The sequence below is a fragment of the Mus musculus genome, chromosome Y (genome assembly GCF_000001635.26).
Source record: "Mus musculus strain C57BL/6J chromosome Y, GRCm38.p6 C57BL/6J".
NCBI classification, from domain to species: Eukaryota; Metazoa; Chordata; class Mammalia; order Rodentia; family Muridae; genus Mus; species Mus musculus.
The window spans coordinates 4,253,025-4,279,202 of NC_000087.7; positions in this window are offsets into that span (position 1 = coordinate 4,253,025).

The window sequence follows — 26,178 nt, forward strand, 5'->3', positions numbered from 1 at the left end:
AATCCAAGAACACATTAAAGCACTCATCCATCCTGACCAAGTAGGTTTTATTCCAGGGATGCAGGGATGGTTTAATATACGAAAATCCATCAATGTAATCCATTATATAAACAAACTCAAAGACAAAAACCACATGATCATCTCGTTAGATGCAGAAAAAGCATTTGACAAGATCCAACACCCATTCATGATAAAAGTTTTGGAAAGATCAGGAATTCAAGGCCCATACCTAAACATGATAAAAGCAATCTACAGCAAACCAGTAGCCAACATCAAAGTAAATGGAGAGAAGCTGGAAGCAATCCCACTAAAATCAGGGAGTAGACAAGGCTGCCCACTTTCTCCCTACCTTTTCAACATAGTACTTGAAGTATTAGCCAGAGCAATTCGACAACAAAAGGAGATCAAGGGGATACAAATCGGAAAAGAGGAAGTCAAAATATCACTTTTTGCAGATGATATGATAGTATATATAAGTGACCCTAAAAATTCCACCAGAGAACTCCTAAACCTGATAAACAGCTTTGGTGAAGTAGCTGGATATAAAATTAACTCAAACAAGTCAATGGCCTTTCTCTACACAAAGAATAAACAGGCTGAGAAAGAAATTAGGGAAACAACACCGTTCTCAATAGTCACAAATAATATAAAATATCTCGGCGTGACTCTAACTAAGGAAGTAAAAGATCTGTATGATAAAAACTTCAAGTCTCTGAAGAAAGAAATTAAGGAAGATCTCAGAAGATGGAAAGATCTCCCATGCTCATGGATTGGCAGGATCAACATTGTAAAAATGGCTATCTTGCCAAAAGGAATCTACAGATTCAATGCAATCCCCATCAAAATTCCAACTCAATTCTTCAACGAATTAGAAGGAGCAATTTGCAAATTCATCTGGAATAACAAAAAACCTAGGATAGCAAAAAGTCTTCTCAAGGATAAAAGAACCTCTGGTGGAATCACCATGCCTGACCTAAAGCTTTACTACAGGGCAATTGTGATAAAAACTGCATGGTACTGGTATAGAGACAGACAAGTAGACCAATGGAATAGAATTGAAGACCCAGAAATGAACCCACACACCTATGGTCACTTGATCTTCGACAAGGGAGCTAAAACCATCCAGTGGAAGAAAGACAGCATTTTCAACAATTGGTGCTGGCACAACTGGTTGTTATCATGTAGAAGAATGCGAATCGATCCATACTTATCTCCTTGTACTAAGGTCAAATCTAAGTGGATCAAGGAACTTCACATAAAACCAGAGACACTGAAACTTATAGAGGAGAAAGTGGGGAAAAGCCTTGAAGATATGGGTACAGGGGAAAGATTCCTGAACAGAACAGCAATGGCTTGCTCTGTAAGATCGAGAATTGACAAATGGGACCTAATGAAACTCCAAAGTTTCTGCAAGGCAAAAGACACCGTCAATAGGACAAAAAGACCACCAACAGATTGGGAAAGGATCTTTACCTATCCTAAATCAGATAGGGGACTAATATCCAACATATATAAAGAACTCAAGAAGGTGGACTTCAGAAAATCAAATAACCCCATTAAAAAATGGGGCTCAGAACTGAACAAAGAATTCTCACCTGAGGAATACCGAATGGCAGAGAAGCACCTGAAAAAATGCTCAACATCCTTAATCATCAGGGAAATGCAAATCAAAACAACCCTGAGATTCCACCTCACACCAGTCAGAATGGCTAAGATCAAAAATTCAGGTGACAGCAGATGCTGGCGTGGATGTGGAGAAAGAGGAACACTCCTCCATTGTTGGTGGGATTGCAGGCTTGTACAACCACTCTGGAGATCAGTCTGGCGGTTCCTCAGAAAACTGGATATAGTACTACCGGAGGATCCAGCAATACCTCTCCTGGGCATATATCCAGAAGATGCCCCAACTGGTAAGAAGGACACATGCTCCACTATGTTCATAGCAGCCTTATTTATAATAGCCAGAAGCTGGAAGGAACCCAGATGCCCCTCAACAGAGGAATGGATACAGAAGATGTGGTACATCTACACAATGGAGTACTACTCAGCTATTAAAAAGAATGAATTTATGAAATTCCTGGCCAAATGGATGGACCTGGAGGGCATCATCCTGAGTGAGGTAACACATTCACAAAGGAACTCACACAATATGTACTCACTGATAAGTGGATATTAGCCCAAAACCTAAGATACCCAAGATATAAGATACAATTTCCTAAACACATTAAACTCAAGAAAAATGAAGACTGAAGTGTGAACACTATGCCCCTCCTTAGAAGTGGGAGCAAAACACCCTTGGAAGGAGTTACAGAGACAAAGTTTGGAGTTGAGATAAAAGGATGGACCATGTAGACACTACCATATCCGGGGATCCATCCCATAATCAGCTTCCAAATGCTGACACCATTGCATACACTAGCAAGATTATGCTGAAAGGACCCTGATATAGCTGTCTCTTGTCAGAGTATGCCTGGGCCTAGCAAACATAGAAGTGGATGCTCACAGTCGGCTATTGGATGGATCACATGGTCCCCAATGAAGGAGCTAGAGAAAGTACCAAAGAAGCTAAAGGGATCTGCAACCCTATAGGTGGAACAACATTATGAACTAACCAGTACCCCGGAGCTCTTGACTCTAGCTGCATATGCATCAAAAGATGGCCTAGTCGGCCATCACTGGAAAGAGAGGCCCATTGGACACGCAAACTTTATATGCCCCAGTACAGGGGAACGCCAGGGCCATAAAAGGGGAGTGGGTGTATAAGGGATTGGGGGTGGGTGGCTATGGGGGACTTTTGGTATAGCATTGCAAATGTAAATGAGCGAAATACCTAATAAAAAATGGAAAAAAAAAAAGATTATCTGTGATTGGCAAACCAATAAATTAGACACAGTCTTTGGTTATGTAGTTTGGCATTAACAATTATTGGGATGTAACCCTTATCTACGCTTCTAAATTTTGGATTAGCTATTTTCCTAGCAGTATACTTCAGATATTTGTTGTTTACATTTTCATATATTTATATTTAATGAGAAAAAAAGGGGAGTAGATTGTAATATTTTATAAATTACACAGTTAGGGATGAATTATTAAATCTACTCTTAAAATAAATTATTTTATAGTCATAATATTACATTAGTAGATATCTTCATATTTTAATACAAAATTGACTTTCTATTTTCCTACATGGATACATAATTTTGTATACTAATACAAATAAGTTTTATTTTATTTTATGCATAAACAATAGGACATAGACTATTGAATTAACAAGTGAAACATCTATACAATACACAAGATAATGTGTCTATTGTTTTACTGTAATGAAAGGCTCTCTCACACTATACAATGGATGTTAGGCTGCTGATTGTTAAGAAATATCTAGAAAATTGTTCTCTTTTTGGGTCTTCTGTCCTACCTAGGGCTTATTTGACCTGTAGTGTTTGTTGTTTCCCCATTACCTTGGACAGTCAACAAAAATGGAGATATCTTTTTCTTTTGGAGGAACATGGTTCCTTATAGCATCCCTTCTGTACTGGGAACTTCCAAATTTCATATTTCTCACTAAACTGGTTGTTATCTAGTCTTGACTGGTCAGCTGTCAAGTCAATTTTGGAACACTTCCTAAGTCTTCATTGGTTCCTGGGTCTTAGTGGGATTAAAGAAGCCTTGAAACAGGGATGACAGTAGGAGGCTAGCAAACCTTACTATGAAGAAACTGATTCTAGGAACCTCCACAACCCACTCCTGATGGAGCAGATCAGCTGAAAAAGAAAGGGGGCATGCTGAGGTGGAAGAATTATAATAAGGGTTCTGGGCATGGAGGAAAAACACTTGGGGAATATCAATTTGATATATAAGGACAAACAGAAATAGACTAGGAACAACCAGACCCAGAGAATATAAGGATGTAGGTTAGGCAGGTTAGTCTAGCACTATTTGCTCTTTGGAATGCCTGGCTGCTCATACATCCAATTTTGCTTGTAGCCATCTCCTGTCTAATCTACCAGAATTATTGTGGATGATATTTTTGATGTGTTCCTAGATTCATTTTATGACTCTTTTATTGAGGATTTTTCATCAGTATTCAGAAGAGAAATTGGTCTGAAGTACGTTTTCTTTTCTTTTTTTATTATTTAAATTATTTTAACACTTCATATGTCATCCCTATTCTGGTTTGACACCAAACTCCTCTCCATCATTTACCTCCTTCTGCTGCCCCCCTCCTCCCATTTCCAGGAGGATGTCCTCACACCTACTCTCAATCCACAGGACCTCAATCCACCACTTATTCTCTGTGGCCTCCAGTCTCTCAAGAATTAGTTACATCTTCCCTCATTAAGGACAGAAAAGATCATCATCTGATGTATATGTGTCGGGGCCTCCTATCATATCAGCTGATATATGATGCCTGGTTGGTGGTTCAGTGTCTGAGAGATCTCTGTTATCCTGGGTAATTGAGACTTATGATCTTTTTACAGGGACACCCTTGTATTCAGTTTCTTCCAGCTTTTTCCTAATTCAACCACAGGGGTCCCCAACTTCTGTCTACTGGTTGGATAGTATCTGTATCTGATTCTTTCAGGTAATTGTTAAGTCTCTCAGCAGACAGCCTTGCTAGGCTCCTTTTGACAAACACACTACAGCATCATAAGTGAGTGTCATGATTCAAAGCCTCACTGTGAGCTGGATCCCCATATAGGCCTGTCAGTGAAACTCCTTTCTCTCATTATCTTCTCCATTTTTATCCCTTCAAACAGGAACAATTCTTGGTCAGATTTTTTACTGTGAGTTGGCAACTGCATCTCACCTTTTCCTGTCCTGTCCATCCACTGGAGGTGGGAACTAGAAGTTCCCTCTCCATACTGTAGAGCACAGGAAGGTCACTCCCTTTGAGTTTTGAGAGTCTCTTACATACCAGACCTACTGTGCATTCTGGGGGGTCCCCCACATTCTACCTCCTGAGGTTGCCTGTTTCAAATTGGTTCTGCTGACTCTCAGAGATTCAGTTATGTTCCCTCCCCTATATCTTATCATGTTTCCAACTTCCCCTCTCTGTCTCCTCCCTCCCTTTTGCACCCAGCCCTATGAGTGCTTTCTTTTGCTCCCAAGTGGGATTGAGACATCCTCACTTGGGCCCTTTGGATTGTTAACATTCTTGAGTCCTGTGGGTTGTATCCTGAGTATCCAGTATTTTTTGAATAATATGAACTTATTAGTGAGTACATACCATGAATGTCCTATTGAATCTGACCTGAAGCTATATAATAGAGCAATAGTGCTAAAAACTGCATGGTATTGGTGCACAAACAGATTGGCTGATAAATGGAATAGAACTGAAAACCCAGAAATAAAACCAAACACAGAAACCTTATCTTGGACAAAGGAGCCAAAAATACACAATTGTAAAAAGAAAGCACCTTCAATAAATGGTGCTGGTCTAACTGGATGGCTCTATATAGAAGAATGAAAATAGTCCCTCATTTGTCACCTTGCATAAAGCTCAATTGTCACCTTGCATAAAGCTCAATTCCAGGTGGAACTAGAACCTCACCTTAAAAGCAAAAACACTGAATCTAGTAGAAGAGAAAGTGCAAAAGGCCTTCAACTCATTGGCACAGGGGGACATATTTTTAAAGAGAACTCCAATTACTCATGTTCTAAGATCAACAACTGATAAATGGAACCTCATGAAACTGGAAAACGTCTGTAAAGCAAAGGACCTAGTCAATAGGACATGCCTGCAGTCTACAGATTCAGGAAATAAATCCTCATTAACTTCACATCTAATAGAGGGCCAATAACCAAAATAAAGGACTCATAAAGTAAACCAACAAAACTCAAGCAATTCAAACAAAAATGGTGTATAGAACTAACCTAAGAATAGACAAGAGAGGAATCTAGAAGCGCCGAGAAATGCTTCAAGAAAAGTTCAAGCCAGGCATGGTGGCACATGCCTTTAATTCAGCACTTGTGAGGCAGAGGAAGGCAGATTTCTCAGTTCAGGGCAGCCTCATCTAAAAAGGGATTTCCAAGACTTCCTGGACTATACAGAATAACCCTGTCACGAAAAACAAAAAACAACAACAAAAAACAAAACAAATCAAAGCAAAACAAAACAAAACAAAACAAAACAAAACAAAACAAAACAAAACAAAACAAAACAAAACAAAACAAAAAACAGGAAAAGAAAGAAAAGTTCAAGTCTGTAAGTCTGTAGCGGTCAGGGAAATGCACATTAACACATTAACTGCTTTTTCTTAATTGAAGTTGGTGTTGTTTATGTATCATGGTTAGTACAGCTTAGGAGAATGAGTTCAGCAGTGCTTCTCCTGTTTCTATTTTGTGGAATACTGTGGGAAGTTTTGATATTTAAATCTTCTTTGACAGCGTGATAGAATTCTGCATTTAAAGTATGTGGATGTGGGCTTCTTTTTGGGGGAGATTTTAATTATTGCTTCTATTTCCTAAGGAATTGCAGAGGTGCTTAAATAGTTTACCTGATGCTGACTCAACTTTGATAAGTGCTGTCTTTCTAGGAAATCATTTATTTCATTAAGATTTTCCAATTTTGTGGAATACAGGGTTTTGAAGTAACATCTATTGACTATTTGAATTTCATGTGTTTGTTTATGTCTCCTTCTTCATTTCTTATTATGTTTTCTGTTGTTTTGTTTTGATTTGATATCTTTTGTTTTGTTTTGTTTTGTTGTAACTTGATTAGTTTTGCTTGGTTTTCTTTTGTTTTTGTATATTGTCTCTCTGACTTTCCTTAGGCTGGTTAAGAATGTTGATTTTCTAAAAGAAGAATTGCTTGGGTTTTTTGACTCTTCGTATTATTATTATTGTTGTTGTTGTTGTTATTGTTGTTGTTGTTGTTGTTATTGTTGTAGTTGTTATTATTATTTTGCTGGTTGAGTCCTGCCCCAATTTTAATTACTTCCTTCCATTTACTCCGTTTTGGCATTCTTGCTTATTTTTTTCTAGTTTGTTCATGTATAATTTTTATTGTTGAAAATAAAAAATTTTCATTTCTTGGTTCATGCACTTGGTGCTATGAAATTCCTTCATAGCAGTGCTTTCCACTTAAAAATGAAAAAAAATACCTTCTGTTTTGCTGAATTTGAGAAAGTGTTTAATTCCTTTCTTTAGTTTTTCCTTGCCTCAGTGATCATTGTTTAGTGTGATATTCAATTTGCATGCATATGTTGGCTTCCTAGTGTTTTTCTTTTCCTTTCTTTTATTTTTTTCTTCTCTTTCTTTCTTTCTTTCTTTCTTTCTTTCTTTCTTTCTTTCTTTCTTTCTTTCTTTCTTTCTTTCTTTCTTTCTTTCTTTCTTTCTTTCTTTCTTTCTTTCTTTCTTTCTTTCTTTCTTTCTTTCTTTCTTTCTTTCTTTCTTTCTTCCTTCCTTCCTTCCTTCCTTCCTTCCTTCCTTCCTTCCTTCCTTCCTTTCTTTCTTTCTTTCTTTCTTTCTTTCTTTCTTTCTTTCTTTCTTTCTTTCTTTCTTTCTTTCTTTCTTTCTTTCTTTTGTTGTTGTTGTTGCTGTTCTTGTAGAAATCAAGCTCTAACCCATGGTGTTCTGATAAGTTAAGATGCATTTTTTTTTAATCTGTTGAGTCTTGCTTTGTGAACTCCTTATGCTGGTCAATTTTGAAGAATAACACATGAGGTGCTGAAACAAATGAATATTCCTTTATATTTGGTGTTTGGGTGAAATATCATATGGATGTCTGTTAGGACCATTTGATTTACAATGTCTGTAAGTTTCATTTTTTCTCTCTTTAGTTTGTTTCTGGGTGTCCAGTTGATTTATATGTGTTGGGTATTTAAATTTGCTAATGTATGGGTTCTGATGTGTGATATAACCTTAGCAGTGTTTCTTTGTACCAAAGTGGATGCCTGTGTGATTGGGAAATACATGTTCATAATTGCAATCTCCTCTTCATAGATTTTCACTTTTTTGAGTATGAAGTGTGCTTCTCTGCCTCCTTTGATTAAAATTGGTGGAAAGCCTATTTTATTAAATATTAGGATGAATACTTGAGCTTCCTTCTTAGGTCCTTTTGCTTGGAAAACATTTTGTTCCAAGCCCTAAGCTTTGTGTTTCTTATGTAGCTTCCATATCAATTCTAAATAATATATGGTTGGCAAAGAATATGTCCTTTTCATTAGGGTGTCTCTTTCACACATACTCATTTTCTTTGCTGTTTATGAGTACCATAATTTCATGTGTTCTGATTGTCAATTCCTGTGAATGCTGAATGAAAAGATTAAATAGAAAGGCCTTAACAGGTTCCAGTTTTCAGAGCTGGATGAAAGGAAAAAAAATAGAGAGAGACATAGCTGTTCTAAGAAACTGTGGTAAAGAAAGTGAGTGGATTATAGATAGAATGGAAAAATAACCAGGGACAGTGGTTTCTGGGAGAGTCTAGAGTGAACTTGTAAGGAGAAATAGGAGGGGAAAAGAAATACGGAACAAGAGGCCTTACGGATGAAAGCTACAGGAAAAGAGCCAAATAATCAATATTTTGGACTACATTCAAGAGGGCAGCTGGAGGAAGGGAAGCTGTGCTCCTGAGTTATGTAACTTTATATTAAACTATAGGGCATGTTCTATAAAAGGGAGCACCTAAGAATCTGGAGGCTAGATCTTCTTTGATATGCTAATGTAAACCTGAGTTATTGCAAATCTCTCCTGGGTTTAAGGCATATTTATTACATCCTGTGTTTGCAAGTTGCTTTTAAAAAATCATGCATTTGTGCATTTCTTAATTGTTTAATCCTGAGTTCAAATTATCAAGTAACCTATAAGGTTCTGATTTCCTTTTCATCAACCATTATTGGGTTCAGAAATGAATTATCCAGTTTCTTGTTTGGACTTTTGGGACTATGGTGTAAACTTTTGTGCTTCAACATATTCCCTTGCCTCTAAAGCTCTGCCATCTGCATATACATCAATTCCTAGATCAACTCCAATCTGTACTTTCAGTTTTCCTAAAGAATCTAATGATTCCATCATCTATACACTTGTTTCTGGCAAGAGCTAATTTCTAAAGTTATACATTGTCTTGTAACACTGGCTGAGATATATCATTTAGAAAAACATTATTTTATCATTGATATAAGAAAGTGAAATTGTACATCTATCACATTACCATTTTTTTGGCATGTCAGGATGTTGAGCTGTTTCTGACATGATAGAACAGAACTGATTCAGGCTGTAGAAGTAAATGATGATCATCATTGATGATCTACCATTTCAATAATACACTTAATGTTTCCACAGACATTTACCTCTAGTAAATAAGCTAAGCATTGAATAATTTTTATAAGACTTGCAAATGACCCTCATTAAATTCTTTTTAAGTTCTCCACATATGTCTAATCAATATCATACAATGTTTGCTTTAGAAAATTCTATTTTACGTTTGAAAGAAATTATGTTTGATTGGCTTGTTTCTTGTCTTTTTCCACGTGACGTATTCAGGGTTTCTATTCTAGTACAAACATCATGACCAAGAAGCAAATTGGGGAGGAATGGGTTAAATCAGCTTGAATTTACAAATTGCCATACCTCACAAAAAGAAGTCAGGTCTGTAAATCAAGCAGGTCAGGAAGCAGGAGCTGATGCAGAGTCCAAGAAGGGATGTTTGTTTCTGGCTTGTTTCATCTGTTTTCTCAGCTTGTTCTCTTATAGAATTCAAGACTATCAGCCCTGGGATGGCACCACCCACAATGGGCCCTCTGCTCCCCCAATGTGATCATCAATTGAGAAAATGCCTTATAGCTGGTTCTCATGGAGGCATTTCCTGAACTGAAGTAATTTCTTTGTGATAACACCTGCTTGTGTCAAGTTGACACACAAAATCAGCCAGTACAATTGAACTCTTCTCAACTTGACACAGAAACACATCACTATTAAGCCTAAACGATTACTTTCTTATTCATCCTCTCTCTCTCTCTCTCTCTCTCTCTCTCTCTCTCTCTCTATATATATATATATATATATATATATATATATATATATATATACACACCTTTATAAGCACCACAGTTTTACATATTAAAAGTTCAATCCCTTTAAAATACCCAGGATCTTTTAAAATGCAAAGTCTTTTAAAAATTCAAGTCTCAAAATACCTTCTTGCTTCAAGAGGTAAAAATATCAGGGCACTGTCAAAATCAAAAGCAAAATCAAATTCCAACCTTCCAATGACTGGGAACCACTCATGAACTTGTAAGCTACTCAAGGGCTTGGATAACTTCACCAGGTCTGCCTATTGTAACACCCACCTTGTCTTGTAGGCTCCAATTACCTCTACTCCACTACTGCCACTGTTCTTGGTGGTCATCTCATTTTACTGGCATCTCCAAAACACTGCTGTCTTCCACTGGAACTAGGCTTCACCAATAAATATCCTCTCTTAGGTCCTCTTCATGGTGCCAAGCCTCAACTACTTTACATAACCACTTCAGTCCTGGACCATCAAATGCTACTGAGGCTGTACCTTCACCAATGGCCTTCCACAGCCTTTCACAGTGCTAAGTTTCAGCTGCTCTTCTTGGTCACTTCTTCTCTTCAAAGCTAGTACCACCTGGGAGACTCTTACACATTATCAAGTCCTTCTACAGCATGAGGTACAACCATGGCTATCTCTGGAACAGTGCTTTTTTGCTCTCAGATAATGCTTCCCAGAAAATTTCACCTCAATGATGCTGGTCTCTTCTTAATAAAGACTAATTTCTTAGCTCCAGCTAACCAACATCAATAGTCCCTGTACTGCAATGTTTTAACTTCAGTAGTTCTGGTATCTTGTTAAACACAGATGACTCTTCAGTCACAGCTAACCAAAAGCACAACATCTTCACTTTCAAAATAACAATTGCCCAATTAAGAGTCTTTAGTCTTCCCTCTGAAATTTCAGAAGCCAGACTTCCATCTTCTTAGTGCCTCTTGTAATCAGAAGCACTCTTTTCTTTATTTCTGGATTGTAAACTTGAAAGCAAGGGCCACAGTAATTGCCTTGGCCTTTACAGTGCAATAGCCACAATTAACATATCAACAAATGTTGTTTGCTAACTGATAGATATGTCTATGTGGGGATACCTGATGAAGAGGATGAAGCAGAAGCAGAATTTGTAAGAAGTGAGCTAGATATATTTGACAGTGAGGCTGTTAACTTTGATAATGGTAGTGCCTTTGCACTTCCTAAAATCTCTAAAACCAAAATCTATGAGGGCAGTGAAGTGCAGGTACATGTAGTGAAGAGCCATCTCAAGCAGTTCTTTATAAATAAGAAAGGAAACATGTATCCCCAGGCAGTGTATATGTTTTCTTTTGGTATACTTACCATCTGGATATATGTGTTGGAAAACAATAGCAACATAGCATTCTAATTTTTCATTATTTCATATATATGTAATGATTTAGTGTTTTTCTAGAAGATGCCACAATAAATATTTTGCCATCCACTAAAAAAAAAAATTGTGTTGCATCCTCTGAGAAGAACCCACAGGACCATTTCCAATGGCAAACTGCATGACACAAAATAAGGGGAAATTATCAAACTAATGGAACCTCTGAATTATACCAGATATTTCTGTACCACTCCAGCCATGGTAATGGAGAATGCCTCCTTTACAGTGGAGGGAGTAGAGAGTTTATTAACTTTTATTTACTGTTATATTAATAACAGTTTAAAAATGTGAGAGAAAATACTACTTCTCAGGGCATTATAAATGGTGATATAAAGCAGCTTAAATTTATGTATCCAAAAGACTTGAACTTGCTATACACAATTCTCTGGTGTATGTAGGTCTTTATCATATAGCTAGGGGATATTATGTTAGTTTTTCTTGGATTCTTGGTCTGTATATTCACATATGCACAATGGTATACAATTCCTACATTTAAATACTGTTTGCATTAAGCAATATTTCCCTTGAATAAGCTGCACTCACAAAGTTGAGGTGGGAATCTGAGAAATGGAGTATGTTTGGGTGACCTCTAGGGAGGAGCAGTGAGGAGAGTATAAAGTGAAAATGAAGAAAAAAAATGCAGGAGTGTGATGGTGCCTGCCCTTAATCCCAGAAATTGTGGGGCAGAGGCAGGCAGATTTCTGAGTTTGAGGCCAGCCTGGTCTACAGGGTGAGTACCAGGACAGAAAGGGCTATACAGAGAAATCCTGTCTTGAACCCCCCCCCCCAAAAAAAAAGAAAAAGAAATAAAGAAAGAAAGAAAGAAAGAAAAGAAAAACGTCAATTCATTTCAATTTAAAAATTAATAATACCCAACTACTTATTCTTCATTTATTCTCTAGCTTCACAAGTTTCTTATAAATTTAAAGTAATAGTTTTTATGTCTGAAGTTAGAAAGGATTTGTTGAGAAAAGTCAAAAGCCTGTGTCTTATTGTTTTGAAATCTTGGATAAGTAAACGAGTCCTTCTTTTATTTAATGTTCTTGAATCTTCATTAAATTGTCCTTTTCCATTTTATGACCTTTAGTTACCAGGTAGTCACATCATTCCTAACATAGAAGGCGTGTTTCCATCATTGTAAATTTGTTCCAAGACTGTTTTCTTTCCCCTAGTGCAATTATTCCATGACACAGGACGTTTTATAGAGCTAGATTTGCCCCTTTCATTCATTTGAAATTGTTCATAACAATTTAGGGCTTCTACATTTTCTCTTTCAGGAATTCAGAAGTCATCAGTTTTTCTAAATGGTATTACTACATGAAAGCACATGTTCGTGTTGATGAGCAGGAAGTTTGCGAATTGATTGAGTTGATGACCAGAAACAACTAGGCTATGTAATAGTGGGAGAAATAGCATATCAACAGCAAGAAGAAATCCTAGCTTGAAGGCACTGGTGTCCTTACTTCTCTGAGTGCATCCATCTCAGTCATGGAAAAATGATAAACAATTTACAGATAATGCACTTGGTTGAGGTAGTGCCCCCTTTCTTCTTCTTCTTCTTCTTCTTCTTCTTCTTCTTCTTCTTCTTCTTCTTCTTCTTCTTCTTCTTCTTCTTCTTCTTCTTCTTCTTCTTCTTCTTCTTCTTCTTCTTCTTCTTCTTCTTCTTCTTCTTCTTCTTCTTCTTCTTCTTCTTCTTCTCTCTCTCTCTCTCTCTTTCTCTCTCTCTTTTTCTTTCTCCCTTCCTTCCTTCCTTCCTTCCTTCCTTCCTTCCTTCCTTCCTTCCTTCCTTCCTTCCTTCCTTCCTTCCTTCCTTCCTTCTTTCTTTCTTTCTTTCTTTCTTTCTTTCTTTCTTTCTTTCTTTCTTTCTTTCTTTCTTTCTTTCTTTCTTTCTTTCTTTCTTTCTTTCTTTCTCTCGGACATTTTAACCTTTCTGTCAAACACTTTAATATTTTCAAATGTTAATAAGCAACAAATATTTATTTTAAGATATACTTCATAGATATGCCTCCCTTTTCATTTCTGATTTTATTAATTTGATACTCTCTCTGTGCTCTCTGGCTAATCTGGCTAAGAGTGAAATCTATTTTGATTTTCTCAAAGAACCACCTCTTCTTTTTGCTGATTCTTTGTATAGTTCTTTTTGTTTCTACTTAGTTGATTACAGTTCTGAGTTTGATTATTTCTTGATTTATACGACCTTTGGATTTATTTGCTTCTTTTTTGCTCTAGAGCTTTCAGGTATGCTATCAAGCTGCTAGTGTAAGCTCTCTCTAGTTTCTTTTGAGAGGCTCTCAGAGCTATGAGTTTTCCTCTTAGCACTGCTTTCTTTGTGTTCCATCATTTCTGGTATGATGTGTCTTCACTTCATTAAATTCTAAAAAGCCCATTTTTTTTCTTTGTTTCTTCCGTCCAAGTTATCATTGAATAGAGTTTTGCTCATCTTCTGTGTGTATATGTGCTTTCTGTTGTATTTTGTTGGTATTTAAAACCAAATTTATTCCCTAGTGATCTGATAGGATGCATGAGATTATTTCAATCTTCCTGTATATGTTGAAGGCTGTTTTGTAACATTATTTTGGTAAATCTTTGAGAAGGTACCATGAAGTGCTGAGAAGTAGGTAAATTCTTTTGCTTTAGAATGAAATTTACTATAAATATCTGTTAGAACCATTTGATTTATATGCCTTCAGTTAGTTTCACTGTTTCCCTGTTTAGATTTTGTTTCCATGATTGGTCTTTTGCTGCAAGTGGATTGTTGAAGTCTCCTACTGTTATTGTGTGTGGTGCAGTGTATGCTTTGAGCTTTAGTAAAGTTTCCTTTTTGAATGTTGGTGAATTTGTGTAAAGATTATAGATAATCAGAATAGAGAGTTTATCATTTTATATATTTTTTTTGACCAGTATGAAGTGGGCATCCTTATCTTTTTTGACAACTTTGGGTTGAAATTTGATTTTATTCAATATTAGAACGCTACTCCAGCTTGTTTCTTGAGACCATTTGCTTGGAAAATTGTTTTTCAACTTTTTATTCTGTGGTAGTGTCTATCTTTATCACTGATACATGTTTCTTTTTTTTTCCATTTTTTATTAGGTATTTAACTCATTTACATTTCCAATGCTATACCAAAAGTCCCCCATATCCACCCACCCCCACTCCCCTGCCCACCCACTCCCCCTTTTTGGCCCTGGTGTTCCCCTGTACTGGGGCATATAAAGTTTGCGTGTCCAATGGGCCTCTCTTTCCAGTGATGGCCGACTAGGCCATCTTTTGATATATATGCAGCTAGAGTCAAGAGCTCCGGGGTACTGGTTAGTTCATAATGTTGTTCCACCTATAGGGTTGCAGATCCCTTTAGCTCCTTGGCTACTTTCTCTAGCTCCTCCATTGGGAGCCCTATGATCCATCCATTAGCTGACTGTGAGCATCCACTTCTGTGTTTGCTAGGCCCCGGCATAGTCTCACAAGAGACAGCTACATCTGGGTCCTTTCAATAAAATCTTGCTAGTGTATGCAATGGTGTCAGCGTTTGGATGCTGATTATGGGGTGGATCCCTGGATATGGCAGTCTCTACATGGTCCATCCTTTCATCTCAGCTCCAAACTTTGTCTCTGTAACTCCTTCCATGGGTGTTTTGTTCCCAAATCTAAGGAGGGGCATAGTGTCCACACTTCAGTCTTCATTCTTCTTGAGTTTCATGTGTTTAGCAAATTATATCTTATATCTTGGGTATCCTAGGTTTGGGGCTAATATCCACTTATCAGTGAATACATATTGTGTGAGTTTCTTTGTGAATGTGTTACCTCACTCAGGATGATGCCCTCCAGGTCCATCCATTTGGCTAGGAATTTCATAAATTCATTCTTTTTAATAGCTGAGTAGTACTCCATTGTGTAGATGTACCACATTTTCTGTATCCATTCCTCTGTTGAGGGGCATCTAGGTTCTTTCCAGCTTCTGGCTATTATAAATAAGGCTGCTATGAACATAGTGGAGCATGTGTCCTTCTTACCTGTTGGGGCATCTTCTGGATATATGCCCAGGAGAGGTATTGCTGGATCCTCCGGTAGTACTATGTCCAGTTTTCTGAGGAACCGCCAGACTGATTTCCAGAGTGGTTGAACAAGCCTGCACTCCCACCAACAATGGAGGAGTGTTCCTCTTTCTCCACATCCACGCCAGCATCTGCTGTCACCTGAATTTTTGATCTTAGCCATTCTGACCGGTGTGAGGTGGAATCTCAGGGTTGTTTTGATTTGCATTTCCCTGATGATTAAGGATGTTGAACATTTTTTCAAGTGCTTCTCTGCCATTCGGTATTCCTCAGGTGAGAATTCTTTGTTCAGTTCTGAGCCCCATTTTTTAATGGGGTTATTTGATTTTCTGAAGTCCACCTTCTTGAGTTCTTTATATATGTTGGATATTAGTCCCCTATCTGATTTAGGATAGGTAACGATCCTTTCCCAATCTGTTGGTGGTCTTTTTGTCTTATTGACGGTGTCTTTTGCCTTGCAGAAACTTTGGAGTTTCATTAGGTCCCATTTGTCAATTCTCTATCTTACAGCACAAGCCATTGCTGTTCTGTTCAGGAATTTTTCCCCTGTGCCCATATCTTCAAGGCTTTTCCCCACTTTCTCCTCTATAAGTTTCAGTGTCTCTGGTTTTATGTGAAGTTCCTTGATCCACTTAGATTTGACCTTAGTACAAGGAGATAAGTATGGATCGATTCGCATTCTTCTACACGATAACAACCAGTTGTGCCAGCACCAATTGTTGAAAATGCTGTCTTTCTTCCACTGGATAGTTTTAGCTCCCTTGTCGAAGATCAAGTGACCATAGGCGTGTGGGTTCATTTCTGGGTCTTCAATTCTATTCCATTGGTCTACTTGTCTGTCTCTATACCAGTACCATGCAGTTTTTATCACAATTGCTCTGTAGTAAAGCTTTAGGTCTGGCATGGTGATTCCGCCAGAAGTTCTTTTATCCTTGAGAAGACTTTTTGCTATCCTAGGTTTTTTGTTATTCCAGACAAATTTGCAAATTGCTCCTTCCAATTCGTTGAAGAATTGAGTTGGAATTTTGATGGGGATTGCATTGAATCTGTAGATTGCTTTTGGCAAGATAGCCATTTTTACAATGTTGATCCTGCCAATCCATGAGCATGGGAGATCTTTCCATCTTCTGAAATCTTCCTTAATTTCTTTCTTCAGAGATTTGAAGTTTTTATCATACAGATCTTTCACTTCCTTAGTTAGAGTCACGCCAAGATATTTTATATTATTTGTGACTATTGAGAAGGGTGTTGTTTCCCTAATTTCTTCCTCAGCCTGTTTATTCTTTGTATAGAGAAAGGCCATTGACTTGTTTGAGTTTATTTTATATCCAGCTACTTCACCGAAGCTGTTTATCAGGTTTAGGAGTTCTCTGGTAGAATTTTTAGGGTCACTTATATATACTATCATATCATCTGCAAAAAGTGATATTTTGACTTCCTCTTTTCCAATTTGTATCCCCTTGATCTCCTTTTGTTGTCGAATTGCTCTGGCTAATACTTCAAGTACTATGTTGAAAAGGTAGGGAGAAAGTGGGCAGCCTTGTCTAGTCCCTGATTTTAGTGGGATTGCTTCCAGTTTCTCTCCATTTACTTTGATGTTGGCTACTGGTTTGCTGTAGATTGCTTTTATCATGTTTAGGTATGGGCCTTGAATTTCTGATCTTTCCAAAACTTTTATCATGAATGGGTGTTGGATCTTGTCAAATGCTTTTTCTGCATCTAACGAGATGATCATGTGATTTTTGTCTTTGAGTTTGTTTATATAATGGATTACATTGATGGATTTTCGTATATTAAACCATCCCTGCATCCCTGGAATAAAACCTACTTGGTCAGGATGGATGAGTGCTTTAATGTGTTCTTGGATTCGGTTAGCGAGAATTTTATTGAGGATTTTTGCATCGATATTCATAAGAGAAATTGGTCTGAAGTTCTCTATCTTTGTTGGATCTTTCTGTGGTTTAGGTATCAGAGTAATAGTGGCTTCATAAAATGAGTTGGGTAGAGTACCTTCTACTTCTATTTTGTGAAATAGTTTGTGCAGAATTGGAATTAGATCTTCTTTGAAGGTCTGATAGAACTCTGCACTAAACCCATCTGGTCCTGGGCTTTTTTTGGTTGGGAGACTATTAATAACTGCTTCTATTTCTTTAGGTGATATGGGACTGTTTAGATGGTCAACTTGATCCTGATTCAACTTTGGTACCTGGTATCTGTCCAGAAATTTGTCCATTTCGTCCAGGTTTTCCAGTTTTGTTGAGTATAGCCTTTTGTAGAAGGATCTGATGGTGTTTTGGATTTCTTCAGGATCTGTTGTTATGTCTCCCTTTTCAGTTCTGATTTTGTTAATTAGGATTTTGTCTCTGTGCCCTTTAGTGAGTCTAGCTAAGGGTTTATCTATCTTGTTGATTTTCTCAAAGAACCAACTCCTCGTTTGGTTAATTCTTTGAATAGTTCTTCTTGTTTCCACTTGGTTGATTTCACCCCTGAGTTTGATTATTTCCTGCCGTCTACTCGTCTTGGGTGAATTTGCTTCCTTTTTTTCTAGGGCTTTTAGATGTGTTGTCAAGCTGCTAGTATGTGCTCTCTCCCGTTTCTTCTTGGAGGTACTCAGAGCTATGAGTTTCCCTCTTAGAAATGCTTTCATTGTGTCCCAAAGGTTTGGGTACGTTGTGGCTTCATTTTCATTAAACTCTAAAAAGTCTTTAATTTCTTTCTTTATTCCTTCCTTGACCAAGGTATCATTGAGAAGAGTGTTGTTCAGTTTCCACGTGAATGTTGGCTTTCCATTCTTAATGTTGTTATTGAAGATCAGTCTTAGGCCATGGTGGTCTGATAGGATACATGGGACAATTTCAATATTTTTGTATCTGTTGAGGCTTATTTTGTGACCAATTATATGGTCAATTTTGGAGCAGGTCCCGTGAGGTGCTGAGAAGAAGGTATATCCTTTTGTTTTAGGATTAAATGTTCTGTAGATATCTGTCAGGTCCATTTGTTTCATAACTTCTGTTAGTTTCACTGTGTCCCTGTTTAGTTTCTGTTTCCACGATCTGTCCTTTGATGAAGGTGGTGTGTTGAAGTCTCCCACTATTATTGTGTGAGGTGCAATGTATGCTTTGAGCTTTACTAAAGTGTCTCTAATGAATGTGGCTGCCCTTGCATTTGGTGCGTAGATATTCAGAATTGAGAGTTCCTCTTGGAGGATTTTACCTTTGATGAGTATGAAGTGTCCCTCCTTGTCTTTTTTGATAACTTTGGGTTGGAAGTCGATTTTATCCGATATTAAAATGGCTACTCCAGCTTGTTTCTTCAGTCCATTTGCTTGGAAAATTGTTTTCCAGCCTTTCACTCTGAGGTAGTGTCTGTCTTTTTCCCTGAGATGGGTTTCCTGTAAGCAGCAGAATGTTGGGTCCTGTTTGTGTAGCCAGTCTGTTAGTCTATGTCTTTTTATTGGGGAATTGAGTCCATTGATATTAAGAGATATTAAGGAAAAGTAATTGTTGCTCCCTTTTATTTTTGTTGTTAGAGTTGGCATTCTGTTCTTGTGGCTGTCTTCTTTTTGGTTTGTTGAATGATTACTTTCTTGGTTGTTCTAGGGCGTGATTTCCGTCCTTGTATTGCTTCTTTTCTGTTATTATCCTTTGAAGGGCTGGATTCGTGGAAAGATATTGTTTGAATTTGGTTTTGTCGTGGAATACTTTGGTTTCTCCATCTATGGTAATTAAGAGTTTGGCCGGGTATAGTAGCCTGGGCTGGCATTTGTGTTCTCTTAGTGTCTGTATAACATCTGTCCAGGCTCTTCTGGCTTTCATAGTCTCTGGTGAAAAGTCTGGTGTAATTCTGATAGGCCTTCCTTTATATGTTACTTGACCTTTCTCCCTTACTGCTTTTAATATTCTATCTTTATTTAGTGCATTTGTTGTTCTGATTATTATGTGTCGGGAGGATTTTCTTTTCTGGTCCAGTCTATTTGGATTTCTGTAGGCTTCTTGTATGATCATGGGCATCTCTTTTTTTATGTTTGGGAAGTTTTCTTCTATTATTTTGTTGAAGATATTAGCTGGCCCTTTAAGTTGAAAATATTCATTCTCATCAATTCCTATTATCCGTAGGTTTGGTCTTCTCATTGTGTCCTGGATTACCTGGATGTTTTGAGTTAGGATCCTTTTGCATTTTGTATTTTCTTTGATTGTTGTGTCGATGTTCTCTATGGAATCTTCTGCACCTGAGATTCTCTCTTCCATCTCTTGTATTCTGTTGCTGATGCTGGCATCTATGGTTCCAGATCTCTTTCCTAGGGTTTCTATCTCCAGCGTTGCCTCGCTTTGGGTTTTCTTTATTGTGTCTACTTCCCCTTTTAGTTCTAGTATGGTTTTGTTCATTTCCATCACCTGTTTGGATGTGTTTTCCTGTTTTTCTTTAATGATTTCTACCTGTTTGGCTGTGTTTTCCTGCTTTTCTTTAAGGGCCTGTAACTCTTTAGCAGTGCTCTCCTGTAATTCTTTAAGTGACTTATGAAAGTTTTTCTTGATGTCCTCTATCATCATCATGAGAAATGTTTTAAAATCTGGGTCTAGATTTTTGGTTGTGTTGGGGTGCCCAGGACTAGGTGGGGTGGGAGTGCTGCGTTCTGATGATGGTGAGTGGTCTTGATTTCTGTTAGTAGGATTCTTACGTTTGCCTTTCCCCATCTGGTAATCTCTGAAGCTAGCTGTTTTAGTTGTCACTGTTAAGAGCTTGTTCTTCAGGTGACTCTGTTAGCCTCTATGAGCAGACCTGGAGGGTAGCACTCTCCTTAGTTTCAGTGGGCAGAGTATTCTCTGCAGGCAAGCTCTCTTCTTGCAAGGCAGGTACCCAGATATCTGGTGTTCGAACCAGACTCCTGGCAGAAGTTGTGTTCCACTCACTAGAGGTCTTAGGATCACGTGTGTAATCCTGTGTGGGCCCTTGCGGGTGTCAGGCGACTCAGCTGGCAAGGTAGCCCGGGGCTCGAGTGGAGTGGAAGGGGTTTGTGCCCCAGATCAAGCCCGGGTAGCCTGCTTCCCTATGTACCGCAGTCTCAAGTTCCGCGCGATTGGATTGGGGCAGGCGCTGTGTTCCACTCACCAGAGGTCTTAGGGTCCCGTGGGGAGTCCCGTGTGGGCCCTTGCGGGTGTTGGGCAAGACTCTCGATACATGTTTCTTGTATGAAGCAAAATGTTGGGTCCAGTTTACTTATCCAGTCTCACTCTAATTCTTTTTATTGGGCACTTGAGTACATTGATGTCAAGACATATTAAATAAAAAGTGTTACTTCCTGTTATTTTTGTTGTCAGAGGTAGGATTGTTTGTGTGGCTATCTTCTTTTGAATTTGTTGAAAGAAGGAACCTTTTTTAAAAGAAGAAAATAATTACATTTTTTACAATGTGGATATTATGAGCAAAAAATATGTTAGCTCAAAATATTGCAAATCAAATTCAATGATCATCCATGTCACTAATTGTAATCTAATCAATATACATAAATTAGCATAACAGACATACATCTGTGTTGTTGTAATGAAATCCAAGACTGGACTGTTTCAAAATGAATACTAACAAGACATGAATAAAAATATATGTTATATACTAACATTAGTAATGATATTCTGCCTCATAAATGTCACCTAAATTGATCATTCCTTGAACTAAAATATATGAGTTGGTCCTCAATCATCAAAATGATATGTGAGCAAGCTTCAAACAAAGAAATATTCATCAAATATCATTGACTAGGAGGGACTGATTATTAGCTGTCAAATCAGCATGATATTTCAATGCATGTCTGCACGGATCCTTGTATTGGACAGGATGGCTTTGAATCTTTATATACCCAGGCATTTTTGAGTTTAGCATAATGACATTTTCTCCAGGTTGCAAAAATTACAGGAACTTAGAGGAGATTTTGTAAACATGACTACCATACAATAGTATTTGAACAGCCCAGAGAAAGCTCAGTTACTGGCTAATTTAAGACTGACCTTCCCTACAATAGGCAATGGGAGACATAATGTTCCAAGGTTAAACTCAATATTTGAATGACATGGAAGTTTTATGGCATTCTCAACTCCTGTCTAACTCTGGAACTTCTGATGAAATCCATTGTGTTCATACATACGGTTGTTCACACGTGGTCTGGTCCAAGCTGTGCAAGAGAAGATTTTCCTTGGCAAGAATTAGGTCATGGATATGAATGAAACCATGGCACTTGAGGGTGAAAAATATGGTCTCCAAAACACGTTTTCAAAAATATGTTTATCAAAAATTTTCAGATCTTGGATGTAAAACCTGAGGTAAGGATTTTCCCTATGTATCCATGGAGTATGATATAGGAGGAATGGAAAGGAACTGTGAATATAATAAGTGGATCTCCAGACAGTATTAGCCTTAATATAGACACATGGGTGTAAATGGGTTTATAATCTTTGTCTGCATAAGAAACAGATTTTGCAACAGCTCCATCTTAGATCCTAGAAGACATGAAGCAGCTGTGTGCTTTCCCTATTTCATTTTTGCTCCTGAAGTTTTTGTCTCATTATGTGGTGTTTGACTGAACCAAGTTGCCTTTGGAGGATAAAGAATAGTGACAATAATGGTGGAGATTTGCAAAGGGAGTGTACTTTTTACTTTGGGGCAATTGATAAACCTATATAAGATAAATTTTATGATTAAGTTTTAAATTTTAGTTAAGTCATTCACTTTATTTCCTGTCAATGACATTAGTTAGAAATATTTAGGTGTATACACAAACTGTGGGTTCTGTTCTCTTCCTCACCATGTAATTTTAAGAATCCCAGAAATTTATTTATTAAATCAATCACTATCTTAATACTTCAAATTGTGCCACAGTTTAGTATAGTTTTAGTACATTCCATTCCAGTCATAATGCTGGACAATGAAAAAGTCTGAATGCTCTCTTTTGAGTATTTATTGATAATACACGTTGACCATATCACTTCATCTGCCTTGAATTTACAATCCTCACCTTTGCCAAGAACTCAATATGAAGAGATTGATTCACTATTTTCAATTGTCTGCAAATGACTCTGTATTAGCATACATCTAAATGCCTTCATAAAAGGTTACCCATTTTTGGTCTCCAACAGATGTACATGCATTCTTTCATTGAAATATTTGTGTAAGTGTTGGTCTACTATACCTGATTACATGTATATCATTACATATATACTTGTGAGTATACATATACTTTGCTTTGTAAAATAGTCTATAAATGAGCCCCATCCTGATGCAAAAGAAAAAAAATAAATTTACAATAATTTTATATAAAGTAGGCAAGTCAAATCTCAATGTCTTGACAAATTCTACATCCTGATTGACCTTTTTTATAAACTTAGATTTTAAACTTTATTTAGAACAACATTTAAAAAGATGCTCTTATAGCTAAAAAGAATTCTCTGAAGGCAGGGAGGGGAGAGGTTCTCAGAACTTCCCAGTCACAGTTTTCAAAACAAAGGAGATTTCCTGCCAAATTCCCTGAGGCTGCTCTGAACTTGTATTAACTCGAATATAAGAAAAATATACCTAAATCGAGCATTTGGCTCTCCTGTATTGAGGAGAGATTTTGGGGGAATGATTTGATTGTCTATGCTTCTAATTTTTGGACATTCTTTCTTAAGATTACTTATAGTAACCCTCTGTTACCAATGTTACAATTATTTAATCCTAATCAGTAACTTATGAGCTGATACCCTTGTGAAGACACTCAGAGCTCATTACTAGTAAAAAAAAAAAAAGAAAGAAAGAAAGAAAAAACAAGTGAAGCAGCTACACTTAGACCAATCAGAGAATTTTAATTTTTCTAGCTATAATTATAAAATAAAAAGTACTTCATCATTAGCTAAACACAATAATCACGAATGCAGAGAATTTTCTTAGAATAAAAAAACAAACAAAACAACAACAACAACAACAACAACAACAACAAAACTGTCACATTTTTTACCCCAAACCAAAAACCTGCAAACTCCCTTTCTTAAAAACAAAACAAAACAAAACAATACAAAACAATACAAAACAATACAAAACAAAGAAACAAACAAACAAACAAAACCAAGTTATTCCAACAGGGGCCTCCTGCTGTACCTGATCCTGGCTAAAGCCTGTGGCTACTCTTTTAATAAACCAGCAGATGAAGTCTTAGCCAAATTTATTTTCTAACAAGTAACACACAACATTCAGTCATTCAGACAACTAGACACGAACACACATGTATTGAACACATGAACAAACCTGTGCACCAGACATTAGACATTAGAAAACACAAAGAGAGCAGAGAACTCCTGATGTAAGGGCCTGTGAGAAAAAGGCAGGGTGTCCCCTATGATTTCTCTCTGCCTCTGAGACATTTTCCTCCCACCTGATGCAGTTTCTGACTGTAGCCAATGTGCCTGATTATTAAATCCAAACTCTTTTATTTCTCTCACCTAAAAGACAGCTTCTGGAACCTGCAGCTGCCTGTCTGTTATGTTCCTAGATACTTATATCACAGCTGAACCTGAGTGGATCCAGTGTGGTTCCCCACTGTTCCAGCTCAGGCCTTTTGACCAGTGCTTCTGTGTGTTCTGTTATGATTTTTCTATCTGTGGAGCTCCATACCAGCTCTGTTTCTTCCAGCATCTTCTGCCATTCCCAGATCCTGCCTTGGCTCTCATGTCTGGGTTCAAGCCTAGTAGGCAGTCTGAAGCTGAAAGAGATGAAGGGACCTAGGCGGTCAACAAATAATGGAACTAGGATATGCTAGTCTGCTCAAGGTTCAAATGTTTAATGGCAGACATGCTTTATAAAGGAGGGGGAGGCACTTTCCTACCAATTCATCTTTGGAGTTCAAATGCAGGTGACCATGTGAAGGATAGGATGTAGTCTTTGGAATAGCTAGGCCGACCTCTGGGAGGTGGCAGCAGTGATAGTGGTTGAACAATAGTGATCTAGGTAGGGAGGTTCCACCCTAGGTAATCTCCTTTGTGGCATCAATCTCGAGGTCTGGTTCTGCTAGCTTCAGATTGTTTAGGGGGGGAGTAACAATTTCCTCCCACATATATACATATATACATTTCCTCCCATATATATATATATGTATATATATATATATATATGTGTATATATATATATATATATATATACTCATATAGACATATATATGTATATGTACATATATATACATACACACACATATATATATAGAAAAATAGATAAATATAGAGAGATTGAAGTAGAAATATAGAGATAGAGATAGATGATAGAGATAGATATAGATATAGGTATGTATAGAGATATAGATTAGATGCAGATATAGATATATAGATAGATATAGATAGATATGTAAATATAGAGATCAAGATTGATAGATAGATAGATAGATAGATAAATAGATAGATGATAGATAGATAGACATAGATATAAATAGATATAGATAGATATATAAATATAGATATAGATGATAGAGATAGATGATAGAGATAGAGATGAGATAGAGAGAGAGAAAGACAGGGATAGATGAGATATAGATATAGAAGAGATAGAGTTAGATGATCTAGATAGAGAAGAGATGAGATAGAGAGAGAAAGAGAGAGAGAGAGAGACAGACAGACAGACAGACAGACAGACAGACAGATAGATGATAGATAGAACATAGATAGATGATAGATAGATAGATAGATAGATAGATAGATAGATAGATAGATAGATAGATAGATAGATAGATAGATAGACAGACAGACTACAGGTAGAGGTAGAGTTAGAGAGATATAAAAGCTTGTTCAACATGCTTAAGTTGCATGGAACATCAATAAAAATGGTAAAACTGTACTAGCAATACTTTCATTTCTTTATTAAATATGGGTTAAGGTGTGAAGTCACCAGTTGACAATTATATCAACATGGAGCTCAAACATGCATTCAGAAAAGTGTGACTTTTCTCACACTTAAAGATACTTTGGAAAAAATTTTGCCTTAACTTCCCTCTCTTTCTCTACATTCTCAATTGTGTCTCTATGTCTTTTTGATCAGTACAGGAAGGTCCTGTGAATTCTTAACTATTTTTTAAAGTATTTTGTCCTCATGTGTGATGGTTTGTATATTCTTGGCCCAAGGAGTGGCACCATTTGGAGGTGTGGCCTTGTTGGAATAGGTGTGATCTGGTTGGAGTAGGCGTGTCCCTGTGTGTGTGGGCTTAAGACACTAACCCTAGTTGCCTGGAAGTCAGTCTTTCACTAACAGTCTCTGAATGAATATGTAGAACTCTCAGCTCCCCCTAAACCAAGCCTGCCTGGATGCTGCCACACTCCCACCTTGATGTTAGTGTACTGATCCTCTGTATCTCTAAGACAGTCCAAAATTAAAAGCATTTTTGTTTGTTTGTTTGTTTGTTTGTTTTCTTTTGTTTTAAGAATTGCCTTGCTCATGTTTCTGTTCACAGCAGAAAAATACCCAGAAACCACATAAAAAAAATTTATTTTTTTGCTCCTTGCACTTAATTGGCCATAAAAGCTCTGGCTGCTGTAGCCTGCAGTAATTCTTTTCTTGACTTAAAATTCCTCTTGCTATTTTGACTGTGCTGGCCAAAACAATTAGTATGTGCATTTCCAAGTCATAGCCACTGGACAAAAAAATGAAGTACACACTGATTTTACTTGTAGCTAACTCTATCATTTCCATTTGTTCCTTCTTC